This window comes from Bidens hawaiensis, unplaced genomic scaffold (assembly GCF_021521415.1).
Source record: "Bidens hawaiensis isolate Kalapana, Puna unplaced genomic scaffold, B.hawaiensis_p1.1 tig00025381_1, whole genome shotgun sequence".
NCBI lineage: Eukaryota > Viridiplantae > Streptophyta > Magnoliopsida > Asterales > Asteraceae > Bidens > Bidens hawaiensis.
Genome location: NW_027494054.1, coordinates 304130 through 319549, shown reverse-complemented (window position 1 = coordinate 319549; position 15420 = coordinate 304130). Strand labels below are relative to the sequence as shown.

Genomic DNA, 15420 nt, shown 5'->3' with positions numbered 1-15420 from the left:
GAAATTATAAACCGCCAAATCGTCACTGCCACTTGGTCTCATACGACCGGCGTTCCTGTTGAACAGATTAGTAAACAAGCCGACAAATTTTCTGATTTCGGTCCACCGACCCGAAATCATATCGGCGTTCCGCTCTGTACTCCCAACGAGCGAATAGAACGTCTCCCTAACCTTTGTCCAAAAGACCTTGCTCTTTTGGTAGTCCGCTGCAAAATGCATAAATAAGTTTGTAAGTCATTTAACTTTTTTATTTAACTTTTTTATTAAAAATCATTTTTAAAAACGTTAAAACAATTACCGCAACGCCGATCCTCAGAAATGACTATCCAAGCCCGACACAGGGCTTCCTTCTCATCCGATGACCACGGAGTGGTTTTCCGTTTCGTCCTTCCAGTCGAAGCCGAACCCGACCCGTCCGTTGCAACTTGTTTTTTCCGGTGGACGCGTCTTCTTTGTCCCGCAGCTTCACCTTCTGGTTCTTGTGTCTCCGGAACTACAAAGTTAGGAGACGGTTGTATGTTGGATGGTTGAAAGCCGGATGATTGTTGCGACCCCGAATAAAACATCGGTTGGTCCGGTGCCGACCATAAATCGTCGTAACTGTAATCTGAATCTAGGTTTGGGTACCAATTTCCAGCCATGTTTTTTAAAAAAGGTTTGGAAGATGGGGTGATTTTGGGTTTTGGGTGTGGTATGTGATATTGGTATGTGATATTGGTTTTGGTTTGTATGTGATATTGGTTTTATAGAGGAAAAAAGTTTTTTTTTTAATAAACAAAGAGCCCAACGGCTCTATTTACGCATTCCCAGGCCATTTACGCGTTATCCCAGCCGCTAGCCCTCTTGCGCCTGCCTGGATTTCCGCGCTCGCGCCCCTCTCGCGCCCCTCTCGCGCCTCGGTGGTGTGGTGCTCGCGCCCCGGGGCGCGAGCGGATGGGCTCACGCGCCCTTTCTCGCGCTCCACACCCCTCAGCCTTAGATTTGAACCTGAGTTATGACCTCTTGTGTAAGAGACAAGTGTCCTTTTGGCAGCTTCACATCAACAAAAACTTCATTTAATACTACTTTAATTGATTTAAACATTTAAAAAGTAATATTTTAATTTTCTGTCAAGAGATCGAACTTCAAGAAAAAAGTTTATCTTTTATAAAACATGTTGTTAAGTTATATATATGAAAACAAAGTCAAACTTTGTAAAAATCAATAAATCATAAATTAGTTAGAAAGGGTAAACAATTAAACTAAAAGAATGAGGGTGCCAAAGGAAAGTAATTGAGGTTTGTACCTTTGTTTCGGATTATAAGATGGAATGTGAATAACTAATTCTTAATTCTAGCTTGGCGGGCGGAGTTGGATGGAGCCCAGTTTTAACGTCCTTGGCCGAAAGGAATATTGGGGTTGATTTGGTTGATTGCTCGGCGTGTGGCGATAAGGAGGAGACCGCCAAGCACGTATTTGTATCTTGTAGGTTAGCCCAAGCGGTTTGGCAAGCAATCACTATTTGGTGCAAAGTTCCTCGCATCTATGCCTTTAATATTAGGGCTATCCTTGAGCTCCACAAATTCTCGAAGTTTCCTAGGAAGAAGGTGAAGTTTTTCCACGCGGTTTGTTTAGTCTCATTAAGTTATTTATGGAATGCACAAAACGACATGGTTTTTAATGGTATGTCGATTACGGATAGTATAGCACGTTAATATTGAAGATATTATGAAATCATACCCCATATCATATCACCTAATTATCTCCTAAACATTTTCTTGTCACGTTAAACATGTTTAGGAAAGTTTGTTACTCTTTCCTTTTATCCTTCTCTTTGTAATCATATATGTATTGGTTATGATAATAAAAAGAAATCAATTAGCTGATTACCATTTTCTTCAATAAAAAGTCTTAGTCACCTTTTGGATTAAAAATAGATCGGGAGAGTGTTTGTTATCTTAGAAGGACCGAAGTAGATTTAAAGTGTAGTAGGATAGTCTTTAGGGTGGTTTGGTCGGTCTTGATGGTGGGTTGGTTTCTTGTCAGTTTGTCTTTTCTTGTATTTGATGTGTTATTTTAATAGATTGCTTTTGTTGATCGTTAAAAAAAGTTGAAATAAAACAAAAGGTATTTCAAACTAAATAAAATAAATTAATTAAAAAGAAACAAAAAAATACTCAAATGTATAAACATCAAAATTTTAATTAACTATCTTACCGCCCTACAACCACCATTTCCGCCTTACCGGAAAAGAAGTACATGGGTCATCCCAGGTTCACTTCACTCATCTGTTTTCAGTTTTCACCACTGTCTACTTTGACCACTTTTGTTACATCCTGCTGCACATGGGACTATGAAATGAAATTATTAGAGTTTGGTGGCAACATTTCTTATTTTAGAAACCCTTGTCTACCCTTGTTAAAGCCATTGCAGTAAAAGTTAAAATTTGAAATGATAATTATTCTATGGGACATCTATAGTCTATACACACTTATGATCCTACACCGTTTCAAATAGCCATTTGAATAGAGGTTGGACGGTCGTTTTGACCCAAAATTTCCAAAATTTAACCGTCTATGGTCAGAACGGCCGTTCCAACCAATAAATTTAAAAGGTTGACCCCAGTGGTCAGAACGACCGCCCGAATTTGTTTAAACACCGTTTTGACTGGTAATTATCAAAGTTTTACTCTTTTTTTTTCAAAACAACATCAAAATATTTTGTGAAGAAAAGTATGATGGCATGAACCCTTATCCTATACAACTAGGGTGCAAACGATCCAAGTTGATCGTGATCTACTCAACCTCAGATCGATTAAAAGCTCAAAACAAGCCGAGCCCAAGCTCAAGCCTTGTATGGGAAGCTCGTTTAGGCTCATCGAGCCGTGTGTATTTTTAAGTTTTACCTATTTTGGTCTTCTATATATTAAGTTAACACTTCATAGTCGAGCTTTGACTCATTTATGGTACTAAACGAGATCAAGCCGGGATTAGGCTCGTTTAAAGTTTTTCTCAAACTATATAAAACTAATAAAAAATGTATATAAATTTAACTAATAAATAATAAACGAGCCACACCCGATCTTAAAAAACTCATGAACTGAGCTTGAGCTTAGAAAAAGAGCTCGTTACAAGCCGAGCTCGGACTCGGCTCGGCTCGTTTACACCTTAATAATGCAACAGAATAAACACTCTATATACCACCTTTTCCTTAACGGAAACTTACCATAAAAGAACACTCCATCTTCTTTAGAGCCTCTGTTAGTTTCTTACATCTGAAGAACATCAAAATCAAGAACATCTTACTACACTCAGTCACTCCACAAACAATGGCGATCTACATCATCTCAAGAATCGGTATGCTTTATGAGTCTCTGATGAACCCTGCTGCTGATTTCTTGTTGAACCCAATTTTCTTACATGGGTGTGTTGCTTCTGTACAATTTGTGTTCCTGTTTTTCATATTAATCTCTTGGGTATGCAAAAAATTCAGAACTGATCTAACTGTGGTTTCAACACAGAGTGCTTCTAGGTGTTTGTTTTACAAACAAACTCTTTTATGTTCTCTTGCACTTTCACTGTTTAATCTTGTTTTGTGTATCTTGGAGACTAGTGTTTGTTGGTATAGAAATGACTGGACTGTTGGAAACAGTGTGATCATTTTGCATGGTGTTCTTGGAACAGTGGTTTGGTCCTTTGTTTCGGTTTATTTACACACACTTGTTTCGAATTCGTCTACAGGATACCCTGTTATTTTAAGGGTTTGGTGGGTGTTCTTCTTTTCGGTTTCTTGTTATCTCGTTGTGGTAGACTATGTTTATTATAACAGAACCCATGATTCAGTTTCTATGTTCTTCGTGTCTGATTTCGTGTCTAGTATCATGGGTTTGTTTCTTTGTTTTGTGGGGTTGTTCCATAAAACCGAGGAGGAATCCCGAAGTCAAAATCTTGAAGAACCCCTTTTGAATTCTGGTGTGTCTAGCGGTGAAATTGCGTCAACCTATGAAAATGCGAGTTTCGTTAGCCTGCTGACATTTTCTTTGGTGAGTTCTTTAATTGCGAAAGGCAACAAATGGCCATTAGACCTTAAAGATGTCCCTCAACTTGCAAGTATTGATAAGGTCGGAGAAGTGTTTCCTGTTTTGTTAAACAAAGTAGAGTCTTTTAGCGATGGGGAGAATCAAATCACTACATTTGGTCTCTCAAAAGCCTTATTTTGCATTATGTGGAAAGACGTTGTGATCACGGGAGTGCTTGCTCTAACGTATACTTTGTCTAGTTATGTTGGTCCTTACTTCATAGACTCATTCGTTCAATATCTGAACGGATATCAAGATTATGAAAACCAAGGTTTTGTTTTGGTGGCTGCGTTTGTTGTTTCAAAAATTATCGGCTGCTTAGCACAACGACATTGGTGGTTCAAGCTCCAGCAGGCTGGAATTAGGGCCCGATCCGCCATTGTTTCCATGATTTACCAAAAGGGTCTGACCATTTCTGGTCAGTCAAAGCAAGGGAACTCGAGTGGCGAAATCATAAACTTTATGGCTGTTGATGCTGAAAGGATATGTACCTTTGTTTGGCATATTGTCAAAAACTTAAATTCTGATCTTATTATTGAACCAGATCCAAGAATACAAAACTTAATAAACAAAGACAACCAACAATATGTGATTGAAGACAACAAAGAGAATAAAAAAGATTCAGAGGTTGTAAACCCGAATGAACAGAGATAGGGTTTTCTTGATGTGTGTTGTGTTGAGCCACCAGGAAACATTCGATGATATATACTGAAGGAGAGCCACCGACACCACAAAACTTCTTTTCCAAGCTAAGCCCACTAAGACACCAGCCCACCAGAGACAAGCTACCAGGTCCGAAGCCAAGCCCAAAACAAAGATCTCACCAGCCACAAATAAAAGGCAAAGTATTAGAAAAACAATATAAAACTGAAAAATAATTTTATTTATTTTAACACCTCCCCCCCCCTCCCCCCTTAGTTTTATATCCATATATATTAAACAAACCCAAGTTTTGTAACATAACGGCGTGCTGACTTACCAAAAGACCTTTAGTAAACATGTCCGCCAATTGCTTGTCGGATCTTATAGATACAGTTTTAATAACTCCAGATGATATTCTTTCACGCAGGAAAAACAAGTCAACCTCAAAATGTTTTGTTCGATTGTGAAAAACAGGATTTGCAGCTATTGATATAGCTGCATTATTATCACAATGTAAGGACACAGGAAGATCAATATTGACTTTTAACTCCTTTAACAAGTTCTTGATCCAAACTATTTCTTCAGTACAAGCACACATAGCCTTATACTCAGCTTCGGTGGATGACCGAGAAACAACCAGCTGCTTCTTGCTTTTCCATGACACAAGTGATCCGCCAAGGAAAATACAAAAACCTGTTACAGATCGTCGAGTATCTAGGCATTTAGCCCAATCAGAATCAGAGTACCCGGTAATATTAAAAGATCCCCCTTTTTTGAATAAAACTCCCAAACCAGGAGCTTTTGTTAAGTATCTCAACAATCTTAAAGCTATCTGCAAATGTGCATTAGACGGTTTATGCATATATTGACTTAAAAATTGAACAACATAGCAAATATCAGGTCTTGTATGAGAAAGGTATATTAATTTCCCAATTAATTTTTGATACCCAGCGACATTTGTTAAAAAAGACTTATTTTTTTCACACATATTTGTGACAACATAATTTTGTTCTATAGGAGTGTTAACTGGTTTGCCTGCACTCATGCCATACTCAGCTAACAACTCCATGCAATATTTTCGTTGAGACAAACAAATCCCTTGGTCTGACTTAACAACTTCAATACCCAGAAAATAGGGACCCAAATCTTTAATCATAAAATTTGATTTTAACAATTGTTTAACTTCATCAATGGCAGCAACATCATTTCTTGTCACCACTATATCATCAACATAAACAAGTAAGATAACAATCACAGATTTTTCAGACTTAATAAACAAGGAATAGTCACAAATAGACTGGGTAAATCCCATTTTTAGCAAAGCAGACACAAGTTTAGCATTCCACATTCGTGGTGCTTGTTTTAAGCCATATAGAGATTTAACAAGCTTACACACACGAGTATTATCTTTTGAAAAATAACCATCAGGTAATTTCATATAGACATCTTCATGCAACTCACCATACAGAAAAGCATTATTAACATCTAACTGAAACAAAGACCAATTATTTTCAACAGCCAAACTTATAACACACCTAACGGTAACCATTTTAACAACCGGCGAGAAGGTCTCATCAAAATCAACTCCTTCTCTTTGGTTGTAACCTTTAGCAACTAAACGAGCCTTATATCGATCAATTTCACCATTAGACTTGTATTTTATTTTATAAACCCATCTACAACCTATAGCTTTTTTGTCACTAGGCAACTCAACAAGTTCCCAAGTATTATTAGTATAAAGAGCATTCATTTCATCATTCATAGCATTAACCCAATTAGAGTCTGTTGAAGCTTCATAGTAATTTCTAGGCTCAACAGTTTTGTTGAGGCTAGACACAAAAGAAAAATTCTCAACAGGTAAATTAGAGTAATTGACCACCTTTTCAAAACCATACTTAACTTTCCCTTCAACAACAAAATCACTAAGTTTTTTAGGTAACACAGAGCTCCTAGAAGATTTTCTAAGAGGAAGTTGAGTAGGGATACCCTCAGAAGAGCTGACATTCTCACTTTCAACTCCAGGTGGATCTACCTCACTAGTGCCATCTCTAGAACTACTAGATTGTGAAACATCAGTCTCAGTTTCATCTAAAGTCCTTGAGTTGCTACTAGGTTGCTGATCATCACTAGAGTGATCAATGTGCACCCCCGCATCATCACCGGGATTTAGATCATTTAAGGAACATTTGAAAACATCTTCATCAAATAGATCAAAAAAATTTAAATTGTTAATAGAAACAGATTCATAATTTTCAAAAGTTTTTTTTGAGTTACTATTTTTAAAAGGAAAAATATTTTCATAAAACTTTACATCTCTTGAAAAAATAACCTTTTTATTATTTAAACTCCATAACTTATAGCCCTTTTTTTGATAAGAATAACCTATGAAAACACATTTTTCAGACCTACTATCAAATTTATCATGAACATTTAAAACAGTACTAAAACATAAGCAACCAAAGTTCCTTAAATGAAACAACGAGGGTTTAAAACCAAAAAAACACACATAGGGGGTTTTGCCTTCTAACACTGAGGATGGTGTCCTATTAATAAGATACGCAGCAGTTAAAACGCATTCAGACCAAAAAGAAAGGGGAACATTCCCTTGAAACAAAAGTGATCTAGCAACATTCAACAAATGCCTATGTTTTCTCTCCACAACACCATTTTGTTGTGGAGTATATGTACAAAAGGTATGATGAATGATGCCCTTGTCTCTAAAACAATTCTGAATATGACCTTCTGATAATCTTAACTGTTTTATCAAACTGATAAGAAGGATGTCCTAGTCTAGTATGCCACATATTTAATGTATCAAAATTACTTAAGTACACCTGAAAAGAACTAGAACCATCACCACAAAAATACAGTCCATCAACTTGATTACCAGTCACCAGGATTCTCCTTATGAGTACATCCTGAAGATAACAATTATTTTCATCAAATGTAACTTTAATTTTACTATCCTTAGCAAACTTATGAACAGATAATAAATTCACATGATACTCAGGGACCACAAGCACATCAGTTAAAATAACAGTTTCACTCAATTTTATACTGCCAATTTTAGTCACTATTGCATCTGAACCATTTGGATGTCTAACAGTTACATTAAATTCAGACACATCTACTTGATCAAACACATTTTTATCAGATTTTACCATGTGCTGGTTGGCACCTTAATCGACATTCCATCCAGAGTTACTCAAAAATGGAAACTTACTAGCAAAACAAAAAATTCTATCACCAAAACTACTAGCAGAAAAGGACCCAAAAGGTTTACCTCCTACACGAGAACCAGAAGTTTCTTCTCCAGATTTTTCATTTAACAAATTCAACAGTTTGGAGAGTAAGAAAAGTGCCTGAACTACCACCTGATTGATCATTCTTATGTTGAACAACATTATTAGAGACAACAGGTTTATTAGATTGACTATATGGTTGACCCCCTCTAGTTCTGGGTCCTTGGGGGTATCCAACAATTTCAAAACATCTTTCAACAGTGTGTCCAACCTTATTACAATGAGTGCACTTAAGGTTAGGGTTGGGCCCTCTGCTGAATTTTTTTTTTGAATCAAAAGACTGATTAGTTTTAGAAAAGAAACCCATATTTTGGGTCTGGGTTTGACTTTTTGAAGTCTCACTAGAATTTCTATGGGATTCCTCCCTAGACACAATAGAGAAAGCAGTTTTAATAGTAGGTAAAGGATCTGTAGTTAACAAAGAAGTTCTAACAGACTGATAAGTATCATCAAGGCCCATCAAAAATTGCATAAGTTTTATAAGGTGATTAAAATCATTGAATTTTCCAGAAGCACTGCAACTACAAGAAGGCAATTGAACCATAGCATCAAACTGTTTCCACATAGTATTAAGCCTATGATAATAATCTGACACAGTACTACCATTTTGATTAACTGAATTAATATTTTGATATAACTAAACACAACTGAACCATCAACTTTATCATATGTTTCCTTTAATTCTTCCCACACATCACGAGCAAATTTAGAAAAAAACTTGTCCTAAATACAACTCTTCGGAAACAGAATTAAGAATCCATGAAAGAACCACAGAATTACACCGATCCCATTGTTTAGCAAGAATCTCATTATTAGTTGATCTTTTACAAGATCCATCAATAAAACCAATTTTATTTTTAACTTGTAGGGCAAGAAGCATGGCATTTGCCCAGACAGTGTAATTCTCTGATCCCCTCAACTTGATATGTACCACAGTTAATGTGCTAGACTCACTTGCGTGAAGATGCAAGGGATCACTAGCATCTAATTTACTAATCTCGGTAACACTAGAACTACCGGAATCACCCATTTAACAAACAAGAGATCAAATAATCGAGCAAACACTCACGAACACACACAAAGAAAAACAAGGTCACAAATAAACTGGTCCGACTAACCCAGCAACATCAAAGCCTATTGCCAACGGAAAATAAAAGATATGAAAAGATCTCACCGGGATTTTTGAAAGCCACCAATCCTCTAGCAGATTTGATAGTGCCCACAACGCCTTGCAGATTACGAATTGATATGCCCTAATTAACAGTCTGAGTAGAAGATTGCTGGTAACTCAAAATATGTACAGTGCAGATTTAGGAGGAGCAAACCCAAAACGAGAAAAGATTCCTCAATCGAATAGAATAATCACAGCAGCGGAATTAACGAGAGGTACCGAGTCATAGCTCTGATGCCATGTCAAAAACTTAAATTCTGATCTTATTATTGAACCAGATACAAGAATACAAAACTTAATAAACAAAGACAACCAACAATATGTGATTGAAGACAAACAAAGAGAATAAAAAAGATTCAGAGGTTGTAAACCCGAATGAACAGAGAGAGGGTTTTCTTGATGTGTGTTGTGTTGAGCCACCAGGAAACATTCGATGACATATACTGAAGGAGAGCCACCGACACCACAAAACTTCTTTTCCAAGCTAAGCCCACTAAGACAGCAGCCCACCAGAGACAAGCTACCAGGTCCGAAGCCAAGCCCAAAACAAAGATCTCAACAGCCACAAATAAAAGGCAAAGTATTAGAAAAACAATATAAAACTGAAAAATAATTTTATTTATTTTAACACATATGCATGCTTTGTGGCTAGTACTAGTGCAAGTAGGTGTTGGATTAGCACTTTTGTACAAAAATTTAGGACTAGCCTTCATTACTTCATTAATTAATTGCCACAATTCTTGTGTTGTTGGCCAATATTCCACTTGGAAACATCCAAGAAGAGCTTCAACGTGACTTGATGAAGTCCAAAGATAAACGGATGAAATCGACTTCTGAAATTCTAAGAAATATGAGGATTCTTAAACTTCAAGGTTGGGAAATGAAGTTTCTGTCCAAAATCATCAAACTTAGAGATGAAGAAGAAGGTGCGTTGAAGAAGTACACGTATACTTTATCCGTGACTACTTTTATCTTCTGGGGCGCTCCGAGTATTGTTGCGGTGGCCACTTTCGCAACATGTTTATTTTCTGGCATCCCCCTTGAATCAGGAAAAGTGCTTTCTGCACTCGCAACTTTTAAGATAGTTCAAGGGCCGATTTACGATCTTCCCAAATCGATATCAGTGTTTTTCCAAATGAAAGTCTCACTTGATCGAATTGCCACATATCTTTGCCTCAACGACATTGATTCTAGTGCTGTTAGTAAGGTTGCACTAGGTAGTTCTGAAAGTGCTGTTGAGATCATAGATGGCAATTTTTCTTGGGATCCAAATGCATCTTCTAGCCCGACTTTGAAAGATATAAACCTCAGAGTTAATCATGGTATGCGGGTTGCGGTTTGTGGGACCGTTGGGTCAGGGAAGTCGAGCTTGCTGTCTTGTATTTTGGGTGAGGTATCTAAGATATCAGGAAGTGTGAAAGTTGAAGGGTCAAAGGTGTATGTAGCTCAATCTCCTTGGATTCAAAGTGGAACGGTTGAAGAAAATATACTGTTTGGCAGGGAGATGAATACAGAGAGGTACGATAAGGTTCTGGAAGCATGCACATTGAAGAAAGATCTTGAAAGTCTTTCTTTTGGTGATCAAACGCTAATTGGTGAGCGAGGGATCAATCTGAGCGGGGGTCAAAAGCAGAGGATACAAATAGCTCGAGCTCTTTATCAAGACGCTGATATTTATCTTTTCGATGATCCTTTTAGTGCTGTTGATGCTCACACAGGAAGTCATCTGTTTAATGTAAGTGATTTTTGGTTTTGCTTTTGTTCCAAGAACCTTTCATTGTTTTGAAACTATATAAAGGTTTAATTACATAACTTGAATGTATATTTGTGTTTATAAATAACAGGAATGCATAATGCGATTACTGGACTCAAAAGACAGTTATTTATGTCACGCATCAAGTAGAGTTCTTACCTGATGCAGATTCCATCCTGGTTAGCCAACTAAGTCTTTTATTTTATTTAGTTTGTACGATAGAATTTGGTCCGATATTAGTAGGGGTGCAAACGAGGCGAGCTGCTCGCGAGCTACTCGAGATCGGCTGGTTAAAAAGCTTGATCGATCCCGAGCCCGAAATCGAGCCTAAAAGTAAGTTCGTTTAATAAATGAGCCCGAGCTCGAGCCGGCTCGCAAGCTAATTATAATTTTTTAAAATATATATTTAATAATTATTGATTAATATATATAATGTTATGAGAAAACAAATAAGAATAACCAAATAATATATATTATATTATTCATAAACTTATAATAAAAAATATATATAAATAATTATAATTATATAAAAAATAATTGATAAAAAGTAAATGAGCCGAGCCCGAGCCGAGCTTGAGCTTGAAAATCTACTCACAAGCTGAGCTCGAGCTTTGAAAATAGAGCTCGAAACGAGCTCGGCTTTGTGTAAGTTAAACGAGCCGAGCTCGAGCCTAGTTGAGCTCGGGCTCGTCTCGGCTAGTTTGCACCCCTAGATATTAGGGCCAAAATGGTCAAATGCGTGGTAACTGGTAACTCCACTTAGGTAAAAAAGATCATGGTTGTTTGAAGTTAATATATTTTTGGCGATCCATTGTTTCATATATGTTAAAGTCCAGTTGTGTAATATGTTGTCATCACAATCAGGTTTTAAGAGACGGAAGAATTACACAGGCCGGAAAGTATGATGATATCCTCAAGTCAGGAAGCGATTTTATGGACCTTGTAGGAGCACATAAAGAAGCATTATCAGCCATTGATTCCAAGGAGACAACTGTTCAAGAACAAGCAGGTAGTTCCAAGAAGAACTCAAGCGATGGCCAAAATGTCAAATCAGACAATTCCTCGGGTTCAAAAGCGCAACTTGTTCAAGAAGAAGAACGGGAAAAAGGAAGAGTCGGCTTCTCGGTCTACTGGAAATACCTGACAACGGCTTATGGTGGTGCACTAGTACCATTCATAATATTGACACAAGGTCTCTTCCAAACACTAGAGATCGTAAGCAATTACTGGATGGCTTGGGCATCTTCAGGGTCACCAAGTGATCCCGCCTCGGTCACAGGCTCAACCTTGATAATTGTTTATGCAGCTTTAGCAGTCGGATGCTCACTGTGCATACTTGCTAGAGGCTTGCTTGTTGCAACCTTTTCATATAAGGCAGCTACTGTTCTCTTCCGCAAAATGCACTTGGCGATTTTCCGGTCATCCATGTCTTTCTTCGACTCTACTCCAAGCGGACGAATACTAACTAGAGTAAGCAATTGTATTCTCATTGTTAATATGAAAAAACATTTCAGATTTTGCAATTATGCTAATGTTGTTAAGTTTTTATATTTATAGGCATCTACAGACCAAAGTATGGTGGATTTGGATGTTCCTGACCAATTTGGATCACTTGTATTTGCTGTCGTTCAGATTCTTGGTGTCGTTGCAGTAATGTCACAGGCAGCGGAGGTGGTCATCATATTTGTTCTGGTTGCAGGATTGTGCATCTGGATGCAGTGTTATTACTTGCCTTCAGCACGAGAAATGGCAAGGCTAGCTGGAGTTTGCAAAGGTCCAGTGATACAAAATTTTGCTGAAACAATATCAGGATCAACAACCATCAGGAGTTTTGATCAACAATCCAGATTCCAGAACGTTAATCTGAAATTAAATGATGATTTTTCAAGGCCGAAGTTTCATCTTACTGCAGCTAAGGAATGGTTAGGATTTTGTCTAGATATGCTGTCTTGTTTAACCTTTGCTGCATTTTTAACTTTTTTGGTTTTGATCCCCGAGGGAACCATCGATCCAAGTAAGTTGTTGTTCTTTCTTTATGCATACTATATTGATCTACAATGAAGAATACTTGATTGACAGAAGCTTCTGTTTTTATATGCTCAAGGTATTGCGGGAGTGGCTGTTACTTACGGGCTTTCTTTAAGTAATCTGCAAGGATGGATATTATACGCTCTTACCAACCTTGAAAACAAGATTATTTCAGTTGAAAGAATATTTCAGTACTCGTCTATTCCGAGTGAGCCACCTCTTGTTATAGAATCAAATAGGCCAGATGATCAATGGCCATCACAGGGTGAAGTTGATATACAGCATTTGGAGGTACTTAAAGTCTTAAATCATACACTTGTTTGTTAGCTATTTTACTTTTACAGCATTAATGATTGATTTTAATGGCTTTAATTTTTTTGGAAGGTTCGGTATGCACCACATTTGCCACTTGTGTTGCGAGGCATTACGTGCACTTTCAGTGGTGGAAAGAAAAGTGGGATTGTGGGAAGAACCGGAAGTGGTAAGTCGACTTTGATACAAACACTCTTCCGCCTTGTGGAGCCAGCAGCTGGACAGATTCTGATAGATGGAATCAACATATCTATGATCGGACTTCATGATCTTCGTTCAAGATTGAGCATAATTCCTCAAGATCCAACCATGTTTGAGGGGACTATCCGAAGCAACTTGGATCCCCTTGAAGAGTACACAGATGATCAGATTTGGGAGGTAGTTAAATTACAAAATATCCATTTGAATGCATTCAAACTGTTATTATGGTGCTATAATAGTATAATTTAACTTAACTATATTTGTTAATTCAGGCTCTTGATAAGTGCCAACTTGGCGACGAAGTAAGGAGTAAAGAAGGGAAGCTTGACTCACCAGGTATGGCTCACAGTCTTTGCATCAGTTCTTTTTCTTATATTTAACTTTAAAAATTAAACTTCATAGTTACCGAGAATGGAGAGAACTGGAGCGTTGGTCAAAGGCAACTGGTCTGTCTCGGGCGTGTGTTACTTAAAAGGACCAAAGTCTTAGTACTTGACGAGGCTACCGCATCAGTCGACACTGCAACTGATGGAATGATTCAGCAAACACTAGGGAATCACTTTACCAACTCCACTGTGATAATGATCGCGCATCGTATTACCTCTGTGCTCGATAGTGACATGGTCTTGGTTCTAGAACAGGGTTTGTTTATAAACTTTGGTGTCCTTTATGTCATGGGTTAAAAACAATGTAAGTAATTTATTTTTGTTCGGTATGCAGGTCTGATTGACGAATATGATTCCCCAACAAAGTTGCTGGAAGATAAATCGTCCTCGTTTGCAAAGCTTGTTGCTGAGTATAGCATGAGATCCAGTTCCAACAGTTAGAACCTTGCAGGTATGACTAATTTTTATATTCTTGTTGGTTTTTGGAGGTTAAATAAATATTACATTGAAGAGCAGCTTGTTCACCAAACTTAATCTTGATATACTACAGCATGGTGGAAGACAAATGGTTTGAAGCACCCTATACATGCAAGCATATTGGAAGTCCTCATTGTAGCCGGCTACATGCAAGCATATTGGAAGCTTTGAATGCGGATGATGTGTGTTGAAAGTTGGTTGCTAAAGGAATCAAATGGTACTTTATTTGGTTGCAGTTATAAAATGATTGTGATTATACATTAACAGTGTAGATTTTTTTAGAAGTTATGACATTGTGTGTCAATGACATCTGCGTATAACTTTAGCGCTAATATTTGATTTATGGCGATCCGCTAGTTTGTAAAACATATCATTATGGCCTTCATGTAACACGCGGGGGACTAGCATCTGGTTCTTTATCATGTATACATGTCTTTTTGAAACGATGTTTGACAAAACAGAAAACTCAAATCAAATGTCCACGTTCATTAGTTTGTTAAATACTACCTAAAGTAATAGTAAAATCCTAATAACAATTTTATTTATAAAAAGATTAAATTGTTAATAAAAAGTTAGATGTTTTCTTGTTTCGCCAATAAGTGCAACGGCTATGTTTCTATAACAAAAAGAAATTCGTATAGAGCAAGTGTCTACGTTTATTAAATTTGTTCACAGATATTGTGTTTTTATTAGTGATTTCTAATAACAATTGACGTATTTGTATTGTGTATTTGAAATTAATTTTGTTTTATTTATTTATTATGTGATCCTATTCGACCCAACCCAAATCAAACCATTTTCGTTTAATTAATATTAACCCATCCAACCCCTACAAATTCGTGCGTCAATGGAAAAGTTTCTAGGTCCGCCACTAAGCACATATACAGAATTTAAATCTTCCAATCATTTTGAAATAACCAACAAAGACATTAATTAAACACTACACTCATCTGATTAACATAATATTATATAATATAACTATAATTATAATTACAATTTATACTCTCTAATGAAACTTACAAGTTTTTTCACTTGTTATCTCACAATTTAAAACAACAAAATTCTTAAAATCGTTTATTACCATTTATTTT

The 15420-nt window shown here is 36.9% G+C and overlaps 1 pseudogene; it reads left to right on the top strand.

Moving 5' to 3' along the window:
• The first annotated feature begins 3307 nt into the window (after nucleotides 1-3307).
• LOC143571476 (ABC transporter C family member 3-like) lies at nucleotides 3308-14293 on the top strand (annotated as a pseudogene).
• Nucleotides 14294-15420: the final 1127 nt, after the last annotated feature.